This window comes from Pan troglodytes, chromosome 1 (genome assembly GCF_028858775.2).
Source record: "Pan troglodytes isolate AG18354 chromosome 1, NHGRI_mPanTro3-v2.0_pri, whole genome shotgun sequence".
NCBI classification, from domain to species: Eukaryota; Metazoa; Chordata; class Mammalia; order Primates; family Hominidae; genus Pan; species Pan troglodytes.
The window spans coordinates 171,900,072-171,921,236 of NC_072398.2; the positions used below are offsets into that span (position 1 = coordinate 171,900,072).

The following is a 21,165-nucleotide window of genomic DNA, read 5'->3' on the forward strand; positions in this document are numbered from 1 at the left end:
CCTCCCAAAGTGCTGGGATGACAGGCGTGAGCCACCATGCCCAGCCTGTTTTTTTCTTTTTCAACTGTTACTTTAGAATTGGGGGTATATGTGCAGATTTGTTACAAAGATATATTGCCTGATGCTGAGGTGTAGGGTATAGCAGAACCTGTCACCACTGGTTACTTTTAAGGCCTCTTCTCACTTGATTTTTCTCTCTGACATCTCTAGTATTGACGGTCAGTTTTTCAAAACTCTTTCCCTTCTGTGTTTCTGTGACACATTCTCCTGATTCATTAACATTTACCACACTCTTAGTAATTGCAGGACACTTTTTTTTTTAATCTTACTTGCAACATCTCACTTGATCCTCACAGCGATCTTATAAACTAGATGCCATTGTTGTTTCCGTTTACCAAAGAGGAAATAGAGGCTCAAATGTGAACTAAGTTGCACAAGCTCACAGAGTTCACAGTGGCAGAACCTAGACTCAAGTCTACTCTTATCTGATGCCCAAGACCATGGCCTTAGTTGGGCTCCATGCCATCATGCCCAACTTTTCTCTCCAACCACTCTCAATCCTTCTTCATCAGTCTCCTTTGTGGGCATTGCTTTCTATCCAGCTTAGCAAATATCAGGATTCACTAAGGTTTTATCTTCATGTCTCTTCTTCATAAACTCAGCAGTCTCCTCTTAAATAACCTCAGCTAGCTTCAGCTTCAAACTACCTACATGCTGATGATAACCTGTCTATGACTTGGATGCTCCCAGGATGCTACTGTACATCAGTGCCTGGTGGTTGTCTCCTGGGCATTACTGTCCTAATATTTTCCAACTTGAACTCATCACTGTTAAATGAGACCTGCTTTTTGCCTTCCTGTGTTCCCTGTAGATGGTGTGAATATCCATTTAGTTGCCTAAGCCTCATATCCTGCATTCCAGCAGTTAGCAAAGCCTGGGAAGTCTATTCTCCCCTCTTTCTCCTTGCTCTATTTGCCCTAGCACTGGTCCTCTTCATCTCTCAGGATTGTTCTCCCCATCTGGACCCCTCCAACCCATCCTCCACCCATTCTCTAGAATGTGGAGACCATCACAGAGACCATCACTTCATGTCCCAGCTTTAATTTAGGCAATGTCTCTCCACTTGGGATGGAACCCCAGTCCTTGTTGTGCACAGAGGGCCTTCACCCTTGGATCTTTTATGCTTCATCCAGATATATTCTCATTTGAGTCTTTTACTATGTTTTTGTACCTATATACAAGTCAGTCTGGACCTTCTGCTGTTTGCCAACTTCAACACGTGCTGCTTTACATTTCAAGGCTGCCCACCAGAAGTGGCCCTCCCCCTTACCCTGTCTCCAGTGACCATCCACACTTCCTTCAACCTTAGCTCAGTGCCTTCTTTAGTGGAGTTTTTCCTGGTCTCTCTTCCTGATACAGAAATTACTATGTCTACCAATCTCCCTCCCTGATTGACCCCAGTATACCCTTTCATTCTAATTGAGGCATCTAAGACCTTTCTCTCTTCATTGATCTTTCTCCTTCATGATTTTGTGAACTTCTTGATACCGGGAATGATGACTGACCCATTCCAATGTCAAGAGAAATGTCTAACACAGAGAAGGCACTTCAGGTTTAGGAACAAATGAATCAATCAATCAATCAAAGGTAAAAGAATTCAGGTTTAATGATAAGATCAACCACAACAGCAACACTGTTGATAACAAACATTTATTGAGTAGTTATTCTGTGCCAAACATTGTGCTAGTTGTTTTTATCCAAATTACTAAGTTCCCAGAGGAATCATGGGTTATTGGCTCCTAATAACAGACAATCAGTATCAAGCTATTATCATGTGTCTAAGCATTTACATGCACTTGCTCATTAAGCCTCACAATAGCCTTAAGAAGAATATTACTACTATTATTATTTTCTCTTGAAAATGAAGATATGGAGGCCTCAAGAGATAAGGTTAATTGTCTCAGGTGACACATCTAGTAAGTGAAGGAAGTGGGATTCATCTTCCTAAAGTCAATGACTAGACTCCAGAATCCATTATCACATACCTCCAAGTGTCCTTTTCAAAGTTTAGAATAACTGTAACTATAGTGTATAGTTTTGAATATTCAGTGTGGTCATTGCAAACAGTTCTGAACTTCAAAACAAATTTTTGGGAGGTGAGAATGTGATTCACATGCCTATGCACACCACACCTCTGAGTCGCCTGTTACTTAAACTCAGATGTCATGATAACAGAGATTTTTACTTGCATCACGTGAGATAAGTAACATGATAAAATATCTTAGCATGAATAAGTGCAGAAGATGTGACCAGGAGTGCTTTGGAAAAGCCATTCGTTCTGGATTCCTAAGTTGTAATCCTCCAGCAAAAGGACTTGAAATTCAGACTTGCTGGAAACCAACAATAGACTAAACATTGCATGCTCACATTCATGCCAGAAGGTGGGATGTTAGAGGAGCCTGACTTGCTGGCTTCAGCCTCCGGCTCCTTGGAATATGGAGTGAAGCAGGATCTAGAAGTTCACAATTTGTACATTAATTTGGCATGAATGCTTGAATCACAAGTGGACTTCAGAAACATTGGGAGCTAGAGTCAGAGAGAAGGAGCTGAGAACAGTGGATATAGTGACAAGTCTGGAATCCTTCAATCTGGGGCTAAATTCATGCTCTATAGCCTTCTTTCTGTGTGAACCTAGGCAAATTACTTAGCCTCTCAGTTTTATTTTCTGTAAGATGGCGATAATAGTTTCTACCTCATACATTTGTGAGAATTAAATGAGAATATGTCTGTAAAGTTCTTCGTAATAATGAACAACATTTATTGGGAATGTCCAATGCCATGCATTGTTTTAAGCATATTTTACATGCATTAACTTATATAATCTTCCCAAGAACCTATAAGGAAGGTACCTGGAAATCAATAGGCTCTCCTGGGACACCAGAGACCAGGGATCCAGGAATGGAAGTAGTCAAACACTCTGACTGTCCCACATAGCAGGTACATCTTGGAAAAGCTACTGCTTAATCTATATGCCTGCCCCTCACCTCCACCTTTAACGAGGAAACAAAGCAGTGAATAGGAGCAGACAACTTTAAAGTTAGACAGACTCTGTCCTCATTCTAGCTTTTCCACATACCACTGAATGTCCTTAAGCAAGTTGCCTAAACATTCTGAGCTGTAGTTTCCTCATTTATATTATGAGGGATAATCCACTGAACTAAGAGGTGGCAATGAGGATTAACTGTGATAAGATCTACAATGATCCTAACTTTAATGAGGGCTCAGCAATGAAGCTGCTACTGTTATCATTTTAATTATTATTTCCCAAATGTAGGCAGTGCACACCTGCAGCCCCACCCTTGCCTCAACTTTATGCAGGTCTCAGCGCTAATTTCCACTCTCCAGAAGAAATTCATTTCTACCAAAAATGGATTTTGCTGGAGATCTTATCAGGGAGACAGAAGAGGTAATTTACATCCCACATTCCAGATCAAGAACTTGGAATCCTCTGTTATCTTTCTTCATATACTTACTAAATCTATTTTCTGTGCTGCCCCTAAACTAGCTCATCTGTCTACCATGCAAAGCTCCATTCTCCAACTTTCAAATTCTTCCAGGATCCTTTCAGTCTCTCACCGCTTCTTAGTCTTGACTGAATTTTACATCTAAACTCACACATCCTACTCAACAAACACAAAGTGCTTCCATGAACTAGCAGAGCCTCCTTAGAAGCTGTTTAACTCTTTAGGGATCTCAGCTCTGCCTCCACGCTAAGCCACCTATTAAAGTTCCTTCTAAACTCACAGAGCCCACCTGAAAGGTGTTCCATTAAGTAAATTTCTCTATCTCATTCCATTACTACACCCTTCACTACTAATATTGGGTAGTGAAATCACCTTTGCAGAATTATAAGTGAGAGAATTCTGACATAGCTGACTCAGTCTTGCTTCTAACCTCACAAGCTACCTTTTCTCCTTCCTACTTGTATGCCAAGCTAACTATGAGAAGAATTTAGTTTACATTTTAATTTTAAACTAAGGATGATAATAGCCTCCTCCAAAAACTAACCCCTTTCTTGTTCAGTGACTGAAGCTGTTTTTGTAAAACTAATGAAAGGCCACAAGGTAGAATTATGGTGGGGGCCTCAATTATGCTGAGATGTAGGCATAAACTCTAATTGGTCATTGTTTCTCCTGCTAAGATGCAGGTATTGTTAAACTGTAACCAGGCTATGTTTTATAATCTGCCTTTTGGAACTGCTTATTACTCAAGAGTCACATAGCCAGTGGTCATAAGATTTATAACATCCCCAATTGCCCCTTTAGATAATGTCACTATTGTAAAATCTAAGACGGGTGTTTGAGATATTTTTTAGACCTTCCTTTCTGATGGACCAACTGGCACCACCTGGACTGGTAACCCATGCGAAGAAACTGACTCAACTGGTCCTGTAACTCCCATCTAAGAACTGACTCAGTGCAAGAAGACAGTTTTTTGGTGTTTTTGAGAGAGTCTCACTCTATCACCCGGGGTGGAGTGCAGTGGCATGATCTCGGCTCACTGCAACCTCTGCCTTCTGGGTTCAAGCGATTCTTGTGCCTCAGCCTCCCTAGTAGCTGGGATTACAGGTGTGTGCCACTAACACCGTGCTAACTTTTGTGTTTTTAGTAGAGACGGGGGTTTCACTATGTTGGCCAGGCTGGTCTCGAACTCCTGACCTCAGGTGACCCACCCTCCTCAGCTTCTCAAAGTGCTGGGATTACAGGCATGAGCCACAGCACCCAGCCAAGAAGACAGTTTTGACACCCTATGATTTTATCCCCGATCCAACCAATTACACTTTCTATTCTCTAGCCCTGCTGCCCACCAAACCATCCTTGAAAAACCCTAGCTTCTGATTTCTCAAGGAGGCAAATTTGAGAAATATCTTCTGTCCTCCTCATTCAGTTGCCCTGTGATTATTAAACTCTTTCTCTGCTGCAACATCTGCTGTTTTCAGTGTATTGTCTTTTCTGGGAAGCAGACAAGAATAACTCAATTGCACAATAGCAGTAGCTTGGCACATAATAAGTATTCAGTAAATGACAATGATCATATTATTATTTACAGATGACTCTTTCTGTTCTTAGTAAAGCAGGTTTCTTACTGACTTTTCTACAAAATACACTTAACTGATAGAGTAATTCTGCATACGTGGGTGTCACAAACATAACTTTTTAAGAACATGATAGTAGAGTGGCTGATGTGGTTTGGCTCTGTGTCCACAACCAAATCTCATCTTGAATTGTACTCCCATAATTCCAAAATGTTGTGGGAGGGAGCTGGTGGGAGATCATTTGAATCATGGGGGTGGTTTCCCCCACACTGTTCTCATGGTAGTGAATAAGTCTCATGAGATCTGATGGTTTTATCAGGGGTTTCTGCTTTTGCATTTCCTCATTTTCTCTTGCCACTGCCATGTAAAAAGTGCCTTTCACCTTCTGCCGTGATTCTGAGGCCTCCCCAGCTATGTGGAACTGTAAGTCCAATTAAACCTATTTTTCTTCCCAGTCTCAGGTATGTCTTTATCAGCAGCATGAAAATGGACTAATACAGTGGGCTTACTCAAGATTTATTCAAATGATGGTGACTCTTTCCACAGTTTAACATGTAATGACATTTTTTAAAACTAGGATTTTCTTGAATATTACTGACTAATAAGTAAATAAGGAAAGTTGAACTGGTACAGAAACACCCTTGCTTGATCCTTTAATAACAAGGAAGACAAAATTATATCGGCTCTTTATAAAGCAGCAAATGACCATTAGTTTGTTGGATGTAAAACACTGATGACCTGCAAGTGATATTAGCAGTTAGACAAAATCATCAAAATTTCAAATATTATTCTGGTTTCAAAGGATTGGACTATCAAGTCTCATTGAATATTTTACTGACAAACAAAGGTGTGTGTATGTGTATAGAACAGATGGAGTGAGTCTAAGCAGTTTCTGACTATCCAGGCCACTTTCTAGAGCAAGTTTTTAACTTTGCCCCCAAGGCTGATGAATCCTATTCTTCACTACTGGAGAAGAGGGAAGGTCTTCTATTCTTGGACAGAAAAGAACTCAACATAAGATCCGACTTTCTTTATTAGAACCATCTGCTCCGGGCAGAAATTTGCAGATCTTGGTAATATGCTACATTTCTAAAGATTTTTCTTATTCTTTTTGACTTTGGGTGTTTCCAATTCAGGTGTATGAATCCAAGGGAACAGAAGTAGGGTATAGAAAGAAAATACAAGAGACCAAATGAGCACTCACTATATTCCAGGCATGCTGCCAATTGGTTTCACCTACATAAGGATGTTTAATTTTCATTACATTTCAGGTGATCTGTATTATTATTTCAATTAAATAAATGAGGAAACTGAAACTCACAGAGGGTAAAAGGCTTGCCCAAGTTCTCAGAGCTCTAGAGGGGCAGAGTTAAATTGTTTCTTGGTCTTCTGATTCCAAGGCTATGTTCTCTTGTATGTTCTTGGTCTTCTGATTCCAAGGCTACGTATACTATAATGCCTATGAGAGAGAGAAGAGAGGAAACGTGCTACGGTTTTCCCTAGTCAGACTCCTTGCATGCATTTTGGGGAATGTGGGGTGGTGGTAAGAGCTCAGGCTTTGGAGAGAGTTTGCAATGTACCTGTAAGGCTGCACCAGTTGTTAAAATAGTAAAAATTGAAATATTTTTATACCAATTGATAGATTTCTGTTGCCCTGAGTCCCTTGAATATTCTCTGTTACCTCAGCCATTCCAGACTCTACTCCAGGATTTTCCATACCCCGCTGTGAGTCAGCCGCCCAGTGGTTAAGTCATTGGACATTAGAGGGCCTTGAGGACCCTAATCCAATTCCTTGGCTAATCTATTCTGATTCATAGGTATCATTATGATATGGTTTGGCTGTGTCCCCACCGAAATCTCAACTTGAATTGTATATCCCAGAATTCCTATGTGTTGTGGGAGGGATCCAGGTGGAGGTAATTGAACCATCAGGGGCTGGTCTTTCTCATGCTATTCTTGTGATAGTGAATAAGTCTCACGAGATATGATCGGGTTTCAGCTTTTGCTTCTTCCTCATTTTCTCTTGTTGCCACCATGTAAGAAGTGCCTTTTGCCTCTCGCCATGACTCCGAGGCCTCCCCAGCCATGTGCAACTGTAAGTCCAATTAAACCTCTTTTTCTTCCCAGTCTCGGGTGTGTCTTTATCAGCAGTGTGAAAATGGACTAATACACTTTACTATATCCATTGTTAATAATTTTGAGTACCATTTCTGCCCCATTCTCCTTCCTCCTCTCTCATGAACCCAGTCCATCTATGGAGATTTCTATCTTTGCTAATATGAGTCCTTGATTTTTGTGGTGCTTTATGTGAAATATGCGTAGACAAAAGCAGGAGAGGTAGTCCATACAAGGCAGAAGACAGAAACTCAGTTCATCTACATTATAAAGAATTGAGAGGAGATATAGGAAAGAAAATAGCACCTTGAAGGCTGAAGTTTGAGAAAGAGTGCCAGTGTGTTTGCTGAGGATGTGGTCCTGCAACAACAGTCAAATTCAATAAATTAGTAAGGAAAGAAAGATTTCTTGAGACATGTTTTTTGGGAATTGAGCTTTCTTAAAGTTTTCAAAGGACATAAGAGAAAATGAGAATTTGTTTCTAATTACTACTGGGTTATGCTTCTTTATATTCTAGTCAATGCAAAGACTGGGCCACATGAAGCTCCGGATTTCTGAAGGTGACAAGATGATCTCTAAGATTCCTTCCAATGTTAATCACAAACAAAACACCTGAATCAATCCCTCAGAGGTTCATCAACTTCTGTGGGTTCTATAGGTAAGATGACAAGCTATGAGGTCACATGAAACTGATCTCAGTATGTGAGTTACAGTCTTGGATGTACCTACATTTGACTGTGAGTTCTTAAGAAAGTATCTTACCTTTATTGGTCTCAATATTTTCATTCGTAAAATAGTAGGTAACATTTATTGCTGTTGCTTATTTTGAAATTGTTTTTGTTGTTACTATTTTTTGACTTGTGCCACTCTACTTTTTGTCTATCATTTAATTAAATCCGTACAGCAAATGTGTGAATTATGTATGATCATTTCCTTTTCACAGAGTAGACCTAGAAAACATGAGAGGCATGCATAAGACTCCTTGCTAGACAGCGGCAGAGCTGCAATTCACGGTGTCCTCTCTGCTCCAAATCCAAAGCTTTCTCCTTTACAACATATGGCTTCCCAACCTACCTCAAGACCCTAGACTGGAAGTCATGAGTAAGCTTTTGTCTAAGAGAATGCTTTGAAAAATATAAAATGCCATAGAAATATCAGGGTTTTAAATATATATTATTAGCTACTCATCTTCTTCTCTGTACTTTTTGTTGTTTCATCAAAATTGACCTTATAGATTTGAGGTGGACACTGGGATGCATCTCCCATATCTCCTTCCTTCCTTCCTTCCTTCCTCTCTCTCTCTCTCTTTTTCTTTCTTTTTTTTTTTTTGAGACAGGGTCTCACTCTGTCACCCAGGCTAGAGTGCAGCGGTGCGATCTTGGCTCACTGCAACTTCTACCTCCTGGTTTCAAGTGATTCTCCTGCCTCAGCCTCCCAGGTAGCTGGAATTACAGGCAAGTGCCACCATGCCCAGCTAATTTTTGTAATTTTTGATAGGACAGGGTTTCACCGTGTTGGCAAGGCTGGTCTCGAACTCCTGGGCTTAGGCAATCCGCTCAACTCAGCCTCCCAAAGTGCTAAGATTACAAACGTGAGCCACTGCATCTGGCTCCAGATCCCTTTTCAATCAAGAACTTGTTAATCTAGTTCCTGAGGTACTGTCAACCTTTAGGGAAGAGATGGCTGATCCCAAGTCACACTCCTTCCTGTAGCAACCTACATCCAGTGACTGATACAGGAGTATAAAGAGCTCTGGCTTTCTTGGCTTCACTTTTGACAACTCTGAAGGGTCATTTTAGTTCCAGAGCTGTTGGTGGGGTTGGCCAAGATAGTTTTAGAGCCTGCATCATGCTTTGCCTTCTCGCTCTGCCAGTCCTGATTGTGGCCTTTTCCTCTTCCACAAGTGTTCATCTCAAGGCATTCCCTGAGAACATCCTGAGTGCTAAACACCTTCTGAGCCTGCTTCCTAGGGGGATCCATCCTGTAACAATATTTTGTTAGAATTGGTTCTTCATAAGTCTGACTTCCCTACTGACCTGAAAACTTCTTGAGGGCAGGAAATGTGTCATATTCATTCCTAAGTCGCCAGTGCTTGGCTTGATATTAGGTCCAGAAAAAAAAAAAAGTTCATTGTATGTTCAATGAACCTCTGGGATAATAATAATAATAGTTAACCATTATATAGTATCCTTGATCAGCTAAATTCTATATTAAAGGCTTTGAACATATTAGCCTAAACCTACAACAGTCCTAGAAAGTAATATTATTATTATTACCATTTTACAGATAAGTAAAAGGAAGCACCTAATGGTTCGAAGTTCTACCCAAGCTTACATATCTAGTGGTGGATCTGGGCTTTGATTGCTGGAAGTCTGTCTCTGAAATTCACTCTCCTAGTCACTACTCCTTACTGCTTCTTGTATCTGTGTACCTATCAATCCACCACTTTATTGAAGGGGGATAGGAAAGAGCTAGGTAAGAGGATAGGAAGGGTAGTTTTTTTGTTTGTTTGTTTTTTGTTTTTAATTTCAGGGGAACTGGAATTACCACAGAACATTTCTGGGGATGGAGTGTCTGCTTGTTTTGCCTGGAGTCCAGGCATGGCAACAGAGCTCCCCAGGTGACTCAGATGCACAGGCAGGTGTGGGAATCCCTGATGCAGGGGGCATTTTCAAGTGTGCAGAAGGCACTTACACAATTGCCATAACAGAGGCCCTAAGATGTGAAATGATCTGGCAATAGCTACCCTGGTAGAGAGAGAGGAGCCAAGACTCTCCCTTGTTTCAGGGTCCTGGTCCAGGGCTCTTTGAGCTGCACTTCCTGAAGTGGGGCCAGGAATCTGCCTTGGGCATGGGGGAACCACATACCTCACACGTGCATCTAGTGATTACTCAGGAAGTGGAGGCTTTGGGGCTGACAAACGGTACACCGGAAAGGAGAGGGGAGAGCCTGCCAGGAGGGGGTCGGCAAAGCCAGTTCCCTCAAAGCATTGTCCTTTCCTTCCTCCAACAGGATGCCAGGAGCCCCACAGAAAAGGGACTCATTTGTCTTCCTTCCCAGCACAATAACCTGTTGCTGGCCTTTCTCTTGGGCCTTGCTCAGAGCAACAGGATACAGTCTTTGCCAGGGGAGAAGGAAGGAAGGAAGGAGGGGAGGGAAATGACAGGAGCTCAGGATCTCCAGTCCCTAGCCTGGGCCCCGGAGAGACCCAGCACTGTGAGGCCAGAACCCAGACTAGGGCTGTCCAGGTCCAGTCGGCCTGGTATGAGGAACAATTTTGTTTTACAGAAAACCTTAATCAGATGTAAGCTGAGTAACCGTTAGAAGCTGAGCTATCATTTCTGAGCATATCTGAGTGGCCTCTCTCCAACTTTTATCTTAATCTCATTTAGAAAAGAAAAATAAATTGGGTCAATTTAGAACTGTACCTTCTTTCCTTTTTTATTCATTGTTAAAAAGAAGAAAAGAAGGTATGCATTGGAGTTTGTTTGTTTGCCATGGAAAAACCCTCTTATTTGCTTGATTAAACAAAAATAACACAAGCTACATATGAAAAATTTCAGCTACATAGACACCACCTTTGTTTTAAGGCTGTAGTAGTTGACATAGCATCTTCTTGCTACTTTCTCCAGCCTTCTCTGTGGACCACAGTGATACATTCAGAAGCCTGTTAGTTAACACAGGAGTTTTTGAACACTTTTCTATTGGTTTTTCACCTGCTCATTGTCCGTCATGCCTGAGGCCTGCAACATTAACCTTTAAAATTTAAAGGTGAAAACTACTGGGCACAGTGGCTCACACCTGTAATCCTAGCGCCTTGGGAGCCCAAGGCAGGAGGATAGCTCAAGTTCAGGAGTTCGAGACCAGCCTGGGTAATGTAGTGAGACTCCATCTCTACAAAAAAAAAAAAATACAAAAATTAGCCGGGTGCCGTGGTGTGCACCTGTAGCTCCAGCTACCTGGGAGGCTGAGGTAGGAGGATTGCTTGACTCAGGATCATTGGAGCCTGGGAGGTGGAGGTTACAGTGATCTGAAATTGTGCCACTGCACTCCAGCCTAGGCAACAGAGTGAGACCTTGTCTCAAATTTAGAAAAAAAAAAGGAGGGTGGGGTATTTGTGGGGAAGCTAAAAGAGGAAAAAAAAAGGGGGGCATTTTTAAAGCTCTTTTTTTAATAATTGAGGTTCTTCTGGTCTCACCCGAAACCTACAGCATCAGAAAGTGCATGTGTATGGATGGTAGAAGCGTGGAGGGGGCTTAGCTGTGGAAAAGATGGCAGTGGGTGGGTTGTAGAATTGGAATCAATATTGCAATCCACCACAGAGGTATAAACAAAACTGAACAAATCAATGCATTTTAATTAATGTTTATTTGTTGCATTTATGAACACATATAAATGCCAGACCCTGTGCTGGGTGTGGGTTGTACAAAGCTAATTCTGAAGCTTATAGTTCAATAGGTGGCTCAGATGAGTAGTGAATAACTGAGAGCATTAGAATTATTTACACAGGGAGAGTCAGCTGTCTGGGAGACTGAGGGGCCCTCCTGCGGTCCCTTTCCCTGGCCAAGCACATGGGGGAGAGGGACAGATGAAAGTGAGTCTGAGCTCACCTTCCTCTGTGGGAATGGTTGAAGAAATTTGCACTCCTTTTAGATTAACATTCTAATCTTGCCTCTAAGACTCTTCCAAGGTGAAAAAAAAAAAATCGTTATATTCAGTTAAAACATGGGCCCTTGATATGAACTCTGCTGCCTGTCAAAGAGATCACATAATTAATTTTTAAAATTAAAGTTATTTGGATTTCAGCACCGACAATTTAGTGATGAGACTAGTGCTCTCGCATACACACACACTCTCTCTTTCTCTTTTCTGTGTTTCCCACCTAGAGTTGAGATGCAGATGTGAGGTGGTGAAGAGGGCCTAAAGGCATTTCTGTGATGGGCCCTGAGGGAAGACCGGGAAGAAAACAAAGTCCCTGGCCTGTGTAGCTCCCAGCCCTGCTGGAGGTCATAGTAGAAAGTAGTAGACTGGGACAAGGTCTATAGTCAACTGACTCCATCCTCTCTTCACCACTCAGAGTTGCCCTTGGAGAAGATTTCCTAAAAGAGGTGAGAAAAACAGGAAGGGTGGGAACGAGCGAGAGGGCCAGGGAGAAAGAGGGGCAGAGGAGACACTCATTTATTAAGTGTGCGCTCTGTCAAGCACTTTACACATAGGATTTCTCTTGGTCTTTACTATTAATACATCTCCATGAATTACAAATGCTCATCCTCATTTTCCCCGGGGTGAAAATGGAGGCTCAGAGGGATGGATGATTCATACACAGTCATATCACTGGAGAGGGGAAGAACTGGGATTCTTCCCCAAACCAGCCTCATTCCAAAACACATGTTCTTTAGACTACCCCACCCTTTGGATTAAAAACCCTTTCCTGGCTGATTTTGCATTATCTGATGAAACTGAGATGTGACTGGATGGCAGGTGAACCTCGCCTGGTGAAGAGCCACTCCACTGCCCAATGGGGAAGGTGCCCTCTTTCAAGTCAACAAGGGCACACTTTCTTTCTCAGAACTTTAATCATTATTTTACAACTTGTAATTTATCCTCCTTTCTGTAGGTATCTGGTGTTTCTTGATTGTTAAGGAAGGGAGGAAGTTTTGGTTTATTAAAAGAGAGAGAATTTTTCTGGCTAATGTGTGGCCCATGAGCCACAGACTTCGCATCACCTGGGAGCTTGTTATAAAGGAAGAATCACCAGTCACAGTCTTCCAGAATCAGAACTTCAACAAGATCTGCAGATGTTTCATATGTACATTCAAGTTGGTAGTGCATGGGATAGAGGACATGATTTAGATTCAGACCCGGGTTCAAATTCCCATTCTACAAATAAGACCTTGGGCAGTTTACTGAATTCCTGTGGGTTTCACTTTCCTCACTCATAAACTAGGAAAGATGATGCCCATTGCACAAGCTTGTTGGAAGACTAAGGGAGCAATGTTAACTTCAGTGCTGCTATTCAGTATGTCAGTATGCCATCCATGAATGGTACTTCTTTTCTGCCCCATCTTCCCTTCCAAAAAAAAAAAAAAAAAAAAAAAAGCATTTCCTCTTCAAGAATGTGCACACTACAGAATCTGTTCTCTGAAATAAAATGCTTCTGAAATACTAATCATATCCATTTGACCAGTGCTTTGCAATGTGGTAGCGACTTGTCATGCATGACGATTTAAATTAAAATTAATTAAAATTAAATAGAACACTTCAGTTTATCTGTTACTCTAGCCACATTTCAGTACTCAGAAGCTGCATATGGCTAGTGACTAGTGTGTTGGACAGCATTGATATTGGACATTTTCGTCATCATGGAAAGTTCTACTTGACAGCATTACCTGGACACCTCCTATTTCTCCTGGGTATTTGCTAACCCACAGCTTCACTGCTCATGCAGTAGGAGCTCAATAGGTGCTCCTTGGCTTGAACTCTGCAGCCTCCCTTATTGGAAAAGAGAAATGATTTGAGAATCCCAAGATCTGTTTTCCAATTACTGCTCCATCTACTCATAAGATGCGTGACCTTGGGTAAGTCACTTTTCCTCTCTGAGCCTCAGTTTTCTCATCTGCAAATTTAGAGGGGAAAAGGTAATAAGAATACCTCATATTAGTCTAGAAGCTTTTTCACTTTTTATCTCTTTTGGTAGTTTCAGCAGCCTTTCATCCCATAGGGTGACCAACTCATCCTAGTTTGACTGGTCCTGAAAACTGAAAGTCTCACGTCACAGGAACCCCATCATTCCTAGGCAAACCAGGACGGTTGGTTGCCCTAACTACAGGTCCCCTCCAGTTATAAAATCCATGGTCCTGTGCAAGCCTGAGAGTGGTGTGCCAGAAGCCCCAAAACTGCTGCAAATACCAGAGGAGTATGAGCGCAGGCTCTGAAATCAGACAAACCCGGGTAAGATGCTGATGCTCCCACTTTATTTCGATGTGAACTTAGGCAAATTCCTTAATTTCTCTGAGACTTAGTTTCCCCCCTGCAAAATGAGAGTGCTGATGATACTTCTTCCTCCTGGGTGTTGTTGTGAAGATTAATTTAACAAAGCTTTGCAGAATGCTGAGTGCTCTGAACAATGTGAGTAATTCAGCAGACTCTGGAAAGGGGGCTGATCTACCTTTAGGGAGACTGTGATTAGGACATTCATGTGTAGTCCAAAGTATCTGCTAAAAGAGAGATGACTTGCTTATGAGCCATTAAGTTCCTCTTATCAAAAACTCCCACAACATCTGCCCCAGACTCAATTCGAATAAATAACAGTTCAAACTGGTTAAATAGAGCACATTTCAACTCCCCCTGCCCCTGCTGGGATAGTGACTCTGATGCAGCAAGTTTACTGAAACACAAACTAATCATTCCTGTTGCCAAAGTAGGCTTTTGGCAGAGGTCTGTTAAGAAAGAAGAGTGAGAAAAATGTCCTGGATTGCTGAGGCAGCACTGTATTTAGACAATTAAATTTGGAAAAGCAAGACAGTTCCTGTAACTACCTCCCACATCCCCTACTCCAAGAACAAAAGGTTTTGCTGAAAGTATTCATATGGATATTAATACTGAAACTTTAATGAGCCCCTCAGTAAACTCATCAGCTAAGTAATTACACCCAGCCACGGTGCTACCAGTGGGAAGGGTACAAAATCTCGCCTCCAAAAATTAGTCACTTGTAAGTTAACCCCACAGTCACGTCAAGCAACCCACACTTGACGGCTGATTCACAAAGATTCCTTGACATCTCTGTAGTTAAAGGGGCCAGATCACCATGGGAAGTCTGCAGAAAGGGAAAAGTTCACATTTACAAAAGACCTTTATGTTGGAGAAGAGTTTTGAGGAAAGCAGGGTTATAAGTTAGTCACTGGGTTAATGAGGGCAGAAAAGACTAGTACTGCCAAGCACTTGTTGGGTGCCAAGCAGGGCGCTGAGCATTGCACCTGCCTGATCTAGTTTAATACTCACCTAAATCCTGGGGGCAGGGATGTTTCTACCATGCCCAGGGGAGGAAACTGAGACTCAGGGGATGTGGAGGGCTTTGTCCAAAGTCTCATTGCTAAAGTGGCAGAGCCAGAGCTTTGAACTCAGGCTCTAAGTGAGATTTGAGCCTCACCTATGAAATTGAGATAGAAGAAAAAGATGGGAGTTTTCTTTTTTACTTACAGGAGTTGTTGCAGGGGTTAAATATTCACCTTGGGTTTGGCCTTGACCCTCGGAATGTAAATCCATACAGGAAAGACTCTCTTTGCTTTCCTAACCCACCCAATCTCTAATTGTCTCTCTCTCAGTCTCAGAGTCTACACAAAAGACCAGGGCTCAGACCTCTCATCTACTACCCGGACTGCTATATCTTTGTCCAATCTTTTATCTTTCCTTTTTTCTAGCTGGTTATATAGGGAAATAGGAAAGACTAAGAATGAAAGAAAGGGAGCAAATAAGAGTGAATGAGAAAGAATGAAAGAGAATAAAGAACCAAAAAATTGAATAAGGAACATTGAAGAAGAGCAAATGAGAGTGATAGGTTAGGCTTTTTTGTCACCCAGACTGCGTTTGAATCATTGCCCTTACATATACTTGCTAGCTGTAAAATTTTGAGTAAATCGCTCTGTCACTCAGTTTCCTTTTCTTAATTTCATAGGATCATTGTGATGATCAAATAATATTGTCCTTGCATTTTCTGTTCCCCATTAGGCACTCCATAAACCAACCAACCTCCCTCCCTCTTGCTAACTTCCTTCTGGTTTAGTCCTTGAAACAACTCATGAAGCAAGTGGTATTTATATTCTCATTTTACAAATGAGGAATGGGGAGCCTAGGGAGAGGAAATAATAAGGATCACCCAGCAAGTGAATGTCCTAGCCAGAATTCAAATGCAGATCTGTCTTTCTCCACTACTTAAGAAAGAAAGAGCAAGGTTGGGGGTGGGGGGCAATCTGAATGGCACAGGCTTTTACAGTTTCTCCTTTAGCTGCTCCACTGGAGGGCTGTTGAGAAAATTATCCAAATCATGTTAATGAGCAATTGAGTGCTGAGTTTCTCTGAGGGAAGATAATGAACAAAAGCTCTGGTTAGGGCTGGCAGCCAGGAGCTGCGATAGTTATCTCAGCTGATACCACCAAGGGGCTCTCAGCTCAAATAATTAACTCAATTGCCTCCTCTCAGGGGTGAAGTGGGGCTAATAAAACGTAACCACCTGGCCTATGGGAAAATGACTGAGTGCCCATAGATGAAGTGCTTTCAAGACCATCTGGCACCTAGTGGTATCATCGCAGAAGCCTTGGTGAGTACCGGCTGGGCCCAGGGAGAGCTTTGACTCCTTGGAAGGAGCCCACCAGTCTTGATGTTGGCTCAACAGAAGTGGATCTGAATCCAGGATGTATCACTCCAGAGCCTAGGATGTTGGATGTAGCTCTCAAACTCTCTTGAGACTTGGTTCCTCCTCTATAAAATGGAGTTAGTAGAATTTACATCCTGGAAAAGGTGTTAGATGGGTATAAAAGAAAGATCTCCATACAGGACCTGACACAAAGCAGTTACTCAGCATACTTGAGATTTCTTCTCCTACAACAGATGTCTTTGGGGAAGGAGAAGAAGAAAGAAATGCAGTCCCCACAGGCAAATAAACTGATTTGCATCTTCTTGTTAGGGAAATGGCAGTTTCCCAACTCTAAGATTTGAGTAGGCAAATCACTTTTACTGACGGTGAGTTTTAATGGCTTCAGCCAGTTGGTCTTTTCCTCCCACCGCTCCATTACTACAGAAATGTATTTCCTTTATCCTTCTGACCCACAGTCCTTGTTGATTGAGAGCTTACTTGAGGCACCATGGTAAATGCTTTCCTGAGATCTCTTATTTCACGATAATAATAAATGAGTGATCGCATGTATCCTCCAAGAACTCTGGAACAGGTGCAATTGTTATCCCTATTTTACAGATGAGGAAACCAAGGCATGGAGAGGTCAAGTCACAGGCCCAGGGTCATTTAGTAATAAGAGGGAGAGTTAAGACTCAAACACAAGTCTGTCTGAGTCCACTGCTCTTAGCATGGTTGGAGTCAGGAACTCTTTCCTAGATCACCCTGCAAACACCAGCTGACCAGGCTGAGCAGCTCATCTGTTCAGTTCAGTCACTCCTTCCTAGAGTCTGATGTCCTGCCAACCTCACCTCCTGAAAGCGGGTTCAGAGCTTCATAGTCATTCGGAAGTCACTGGTTACCTTTCCCAAAGCATCAGTAGGGTTGCCTGACAAAGAAGGTTATACTAAAGTTGCCAAATTGAGTCGTTGCCCCTCTCCCCTTGCCCAACCCATCTCTACTCCCTCATTCTGTAGATCCAGGCTTCCTCTTCCCCTCAGTGCTGCATGACACACAGTAGATACCTCCCCCTCAGTGCTGCATGGCACACAGTAGGTACCTCTCCCTCAGTGCTGCATGGCACTCAGTAGGTACTTGTCTGTGGCCTGAGCTCTCATCACATTTACAGTCTTGCTATATGACTGACCACTGGAAAAATCATATTCTCTGAACCTCGTTTTCCTTATCTATAAAACCAGCAGGGGGAGAGATGGGGATAACTCCCAGAGAGAAGTAACATAGCTAGAGATTAAGAGCATAGGCTTTAAAGCAGACTGCCAGAGTCCATATCTTGCTCCTACTAGCTCTGTAACCTTGGCCAGTTCACATAACCTCTATATGACTCAGTTTACTGTAAAAGGCAGATGATAGCAATAGTACCTAGTTTTCAAGGGTGTTGTGAGGAGTAGTGAATACATGTAAACTACTTAGAACAACCTTCTAAAGGGCTGTATTCAGGATTTAATAATAATAATAAAACAATTATTACCGCTTGTATCCTGTTACAGAATATAAACATTTCACAGATCTCATTAGCCTCTCACGGAAGCCTTTGAGAGGTTTACCCTACCTCTTTACTTTTGAGATAACAGAGATTCAGAGAGGCCAAATAATTATTCCAAGATCACGCAGCCTGCGAAGGACTGAAAAGGGATGCAGACCCAGGGTTTCTCTCCTCTGCAGAGGCAGATATATGGTAGAGCCTGACATACATCTTGGTGAGTTTCGCTTTCGCTCCACGCCCCTTCCTCCTCCATCTCTGCGTATACCTGAGAATGTCTATGTAATCTAAGCCTTAGTTTCTTTAACTATAAAATGGGGGTGATACAGACTATCTATCATCTGGGAATATCTAAACCTTTGCTGCTCAAAATATGAGCCACAGAACAGCAATATCAGACCCCCTGGAGCTTGTTAGAGATGTGAACCCTCAGAACTGCTGAGCCCAAATCTGCATTTTTAACATGATCCCCCAGGTGATCTGCATACATGTCAAAGTTTGACAAACACTAGACTAAAAGATGTAAAAGTGTTTTGTAAACTATGAAGTCAGGTACACCATGCTAATAGTAATTTGATAGAAATGAATAGCAGCATTTCCTGTACATGCTCAGTATTTCCATTCACACGGTCATTACTGGTCACTTGCTCCTGAAGAAGGGGAGGACAAGAAAGTGACCAAAAAGAGGCATTCTCTTGGTTAAGTGAATTGGTTCCTGGGGGAACACGCTTATGTGGGACATATACTAAAAAATTATTGTTGCTTATCCGAAATTCACATTTAACTGGGTGACCTTATCTTTTGTTTTTTGTTTTGTTTTGTTTTGTTTTGTTTTGAGACGGGGTCTTGCTGTGTCGCCCAGGCTGGAGTGCAGGGGCAGGATCTCGGCTCTCTGCAACCTCCGCCTCCTGGGCTCAAGCGATTCCCCTGCCTCAGCCTTTGGAGTAGGTGGAATTACAGGTGAGCACCACCATGCCTGGCTAATTTTTGTATTTTTAATAGAGACAGGGGTTTCACCATGTTGGTCAGGCTGGTCTTGAACTCCTGATCTTGTGATCCCCCCACCTCGGCCTCCCAAAGTGCTGAGATTACAGGCATGAGCCACCACACCTGTCTGTGACTTGAATCTTATCTGGGAATTATTCCTAAATGGATTCAGTTGTCTTTTAAGTGCAAAGTCCCTAACGTTTGGGGTATTCATTTAGCTAATCGCAGAGCCCAGTGTTAGGGTCTCTTTTGATCCTAAGGTTACTGAACAATGGTAGGGAAGGGAATCCTATTAGCAAGTGTCCCACTTTGTGGAGTACCCATCATTTCCAGTCGCTTTACTTAGACAATTACTGCTTCAATCTTGAGCCTTGCTACTCCAAGTGTTGTTATGGATCAGTAGCGTTCCTTGTTAGAAAGGCAGAAAGAATCTCAGGCACCACTCTAGACCTACAAAGTCACCTGCAGTACAGGTGACTAACATGTACGTTAAAGTTTGAAAGGCACTGGGCTAGGCTATTTGGGGTAAGGAATAGTCAAGTATTCCTTGAAAAAAAGAATCACTAGTAGACTTGATTTTTTTCTAGACTGGTTTAGGTGTACAGCAAAATTGAACAGAAAGTATAAAGTTCCTATATACTCTTCTCTACCTTCACCTAGTTTTCCCTATTATAAACATCTTGCATTAGTGTACTACATTTGTTACAATGGATGAACCAATATTACATTATTACTAAGTCAAGTCCATAGTTTACACTGAGGCTCACTCTTTGTGATGTACATCCTGTGGCTTTTTGTGGGTTTTCTTGAGGTGTAAATTTTACAATTTATTAAAATTTAAGGTACATTATAAAACTTAAAGCTTGTAATAACCCCGTGAAAGTAGATAATTGAGGGTATTTCTAATTAAATTTTACAAATGAGAAAACTGAGGCTCAGGGGGGTTATTTAACTTGTCCAAAGTCACAAGGCTGCCAACTAGCAAAGGCAAAATTTAAGGCTAGATCTCTTAATTGAAATGAATATATTTTCTTCCTCAACTACAATGACTTACACAATCTCTTCTCTGTTTTAAAAAAATTATTTCAACTTTTATTTTAGATGCAGGGAGTACTTGAGCAGGTATATTTAATGAGTATATTGCATAATGCTGAGGTTTGGGATACATATGATCCCGTCACCCAGGTGTGAGCATAGGATTCAATAGACATTCAGTCCTTGCCCCGCTCCATGCCTCCCCTCTTTAGTAGTCCTCAGTGTCCATTGTTGCCTTCTTTTTTCTTTCTTTTTTTTTTTTTAGACAGAGTCTCGCTCTGTCGCCCAAGCTCGAGTGCAGTGGCGCGATCTCGGCTCATTGCAAGCTCCGCCTCCCAGGTTCACGCCATTCTCCCGTCTCAGCCTCCCAGCTGGGACTACAGGTGCCCGCCACCACGCCCGGCTAATTTTTTGTATTTTTAGTGGATACAGGGTTTCACCGTGTTAGCCAGGATGGTCTCGATCTCCTGACCTCGTGATCCCCCTGCCTCGGCCTCCCAAAGTGCTGGGATTACAGGCGTGAGCCACCGTGCCCAGCCTCATTGTTGCCTTCTTTATGAGGACCCAATATTTAGCTCCCACTTATAAGTGAGAACATGCGATATTTGGTTTTCTGTTCCAGTGTTAATTCACTTAGGATAATGGCCTCCAGCTGCATCCATATTGCTGCAAAGGACATTATTTCATTCTTTTTTCTGGTGACTGTGTGGTATTCCATGGTATACATGTACCATATTTTCTTTATCCAATTCACCATTGGTAGGTACCTGGGTTGATTCTATATCTTTGCTATTGTGAATAGTGCTGTGATAAACATACATGTGTCTTTTTGGTAAAATGATTTACTCTCTTTTGGATATATTCTATGGGTTTTGACAAATGCATGATGTTGTGTATTGGCCATTACAGTATCATATAGATTACTGTGTTACTGCCCTAAAGATTCCATGGGCTCCACCTGCTCATCTCTCCTTTCTTTTCCTTGAACAAACTACTCATCTGTTTACTGTTGAATACCGTCTTGATTTGTTTACAAAAAAGAAA

At 42.0% G+C, this 21,165-nt stretch overlaps 1 long non-coding RNA gene across 1 annotated transcript in view; it reads left to right on the forward strand.

Moving 5' to 3' along the window:
- LOC129143787 (uncharacterized) overlaps window positions 1-13,416 on the forward strand; it is a 43,182-nt gene extending 29,766 nt beyond the window's left edge. The window contains exons 2-4 of the long non-coding RNA XR_008547652.1: window positions 7,728-7,868; window positions 12,097-12,318; window positions 12,828-13,416. This is a non-coding gene — a long non-coding RNA (uncharacterized LOC129143787). The remainder of the gene's footprint in view (window positions 1-7,727; window positions 7,869-12,096; window positions 12,319-12,827) is intronic.
- The last annotated feature ends 7,749 nt before the right edge of the window (window positions 13,417-21,165 follow it).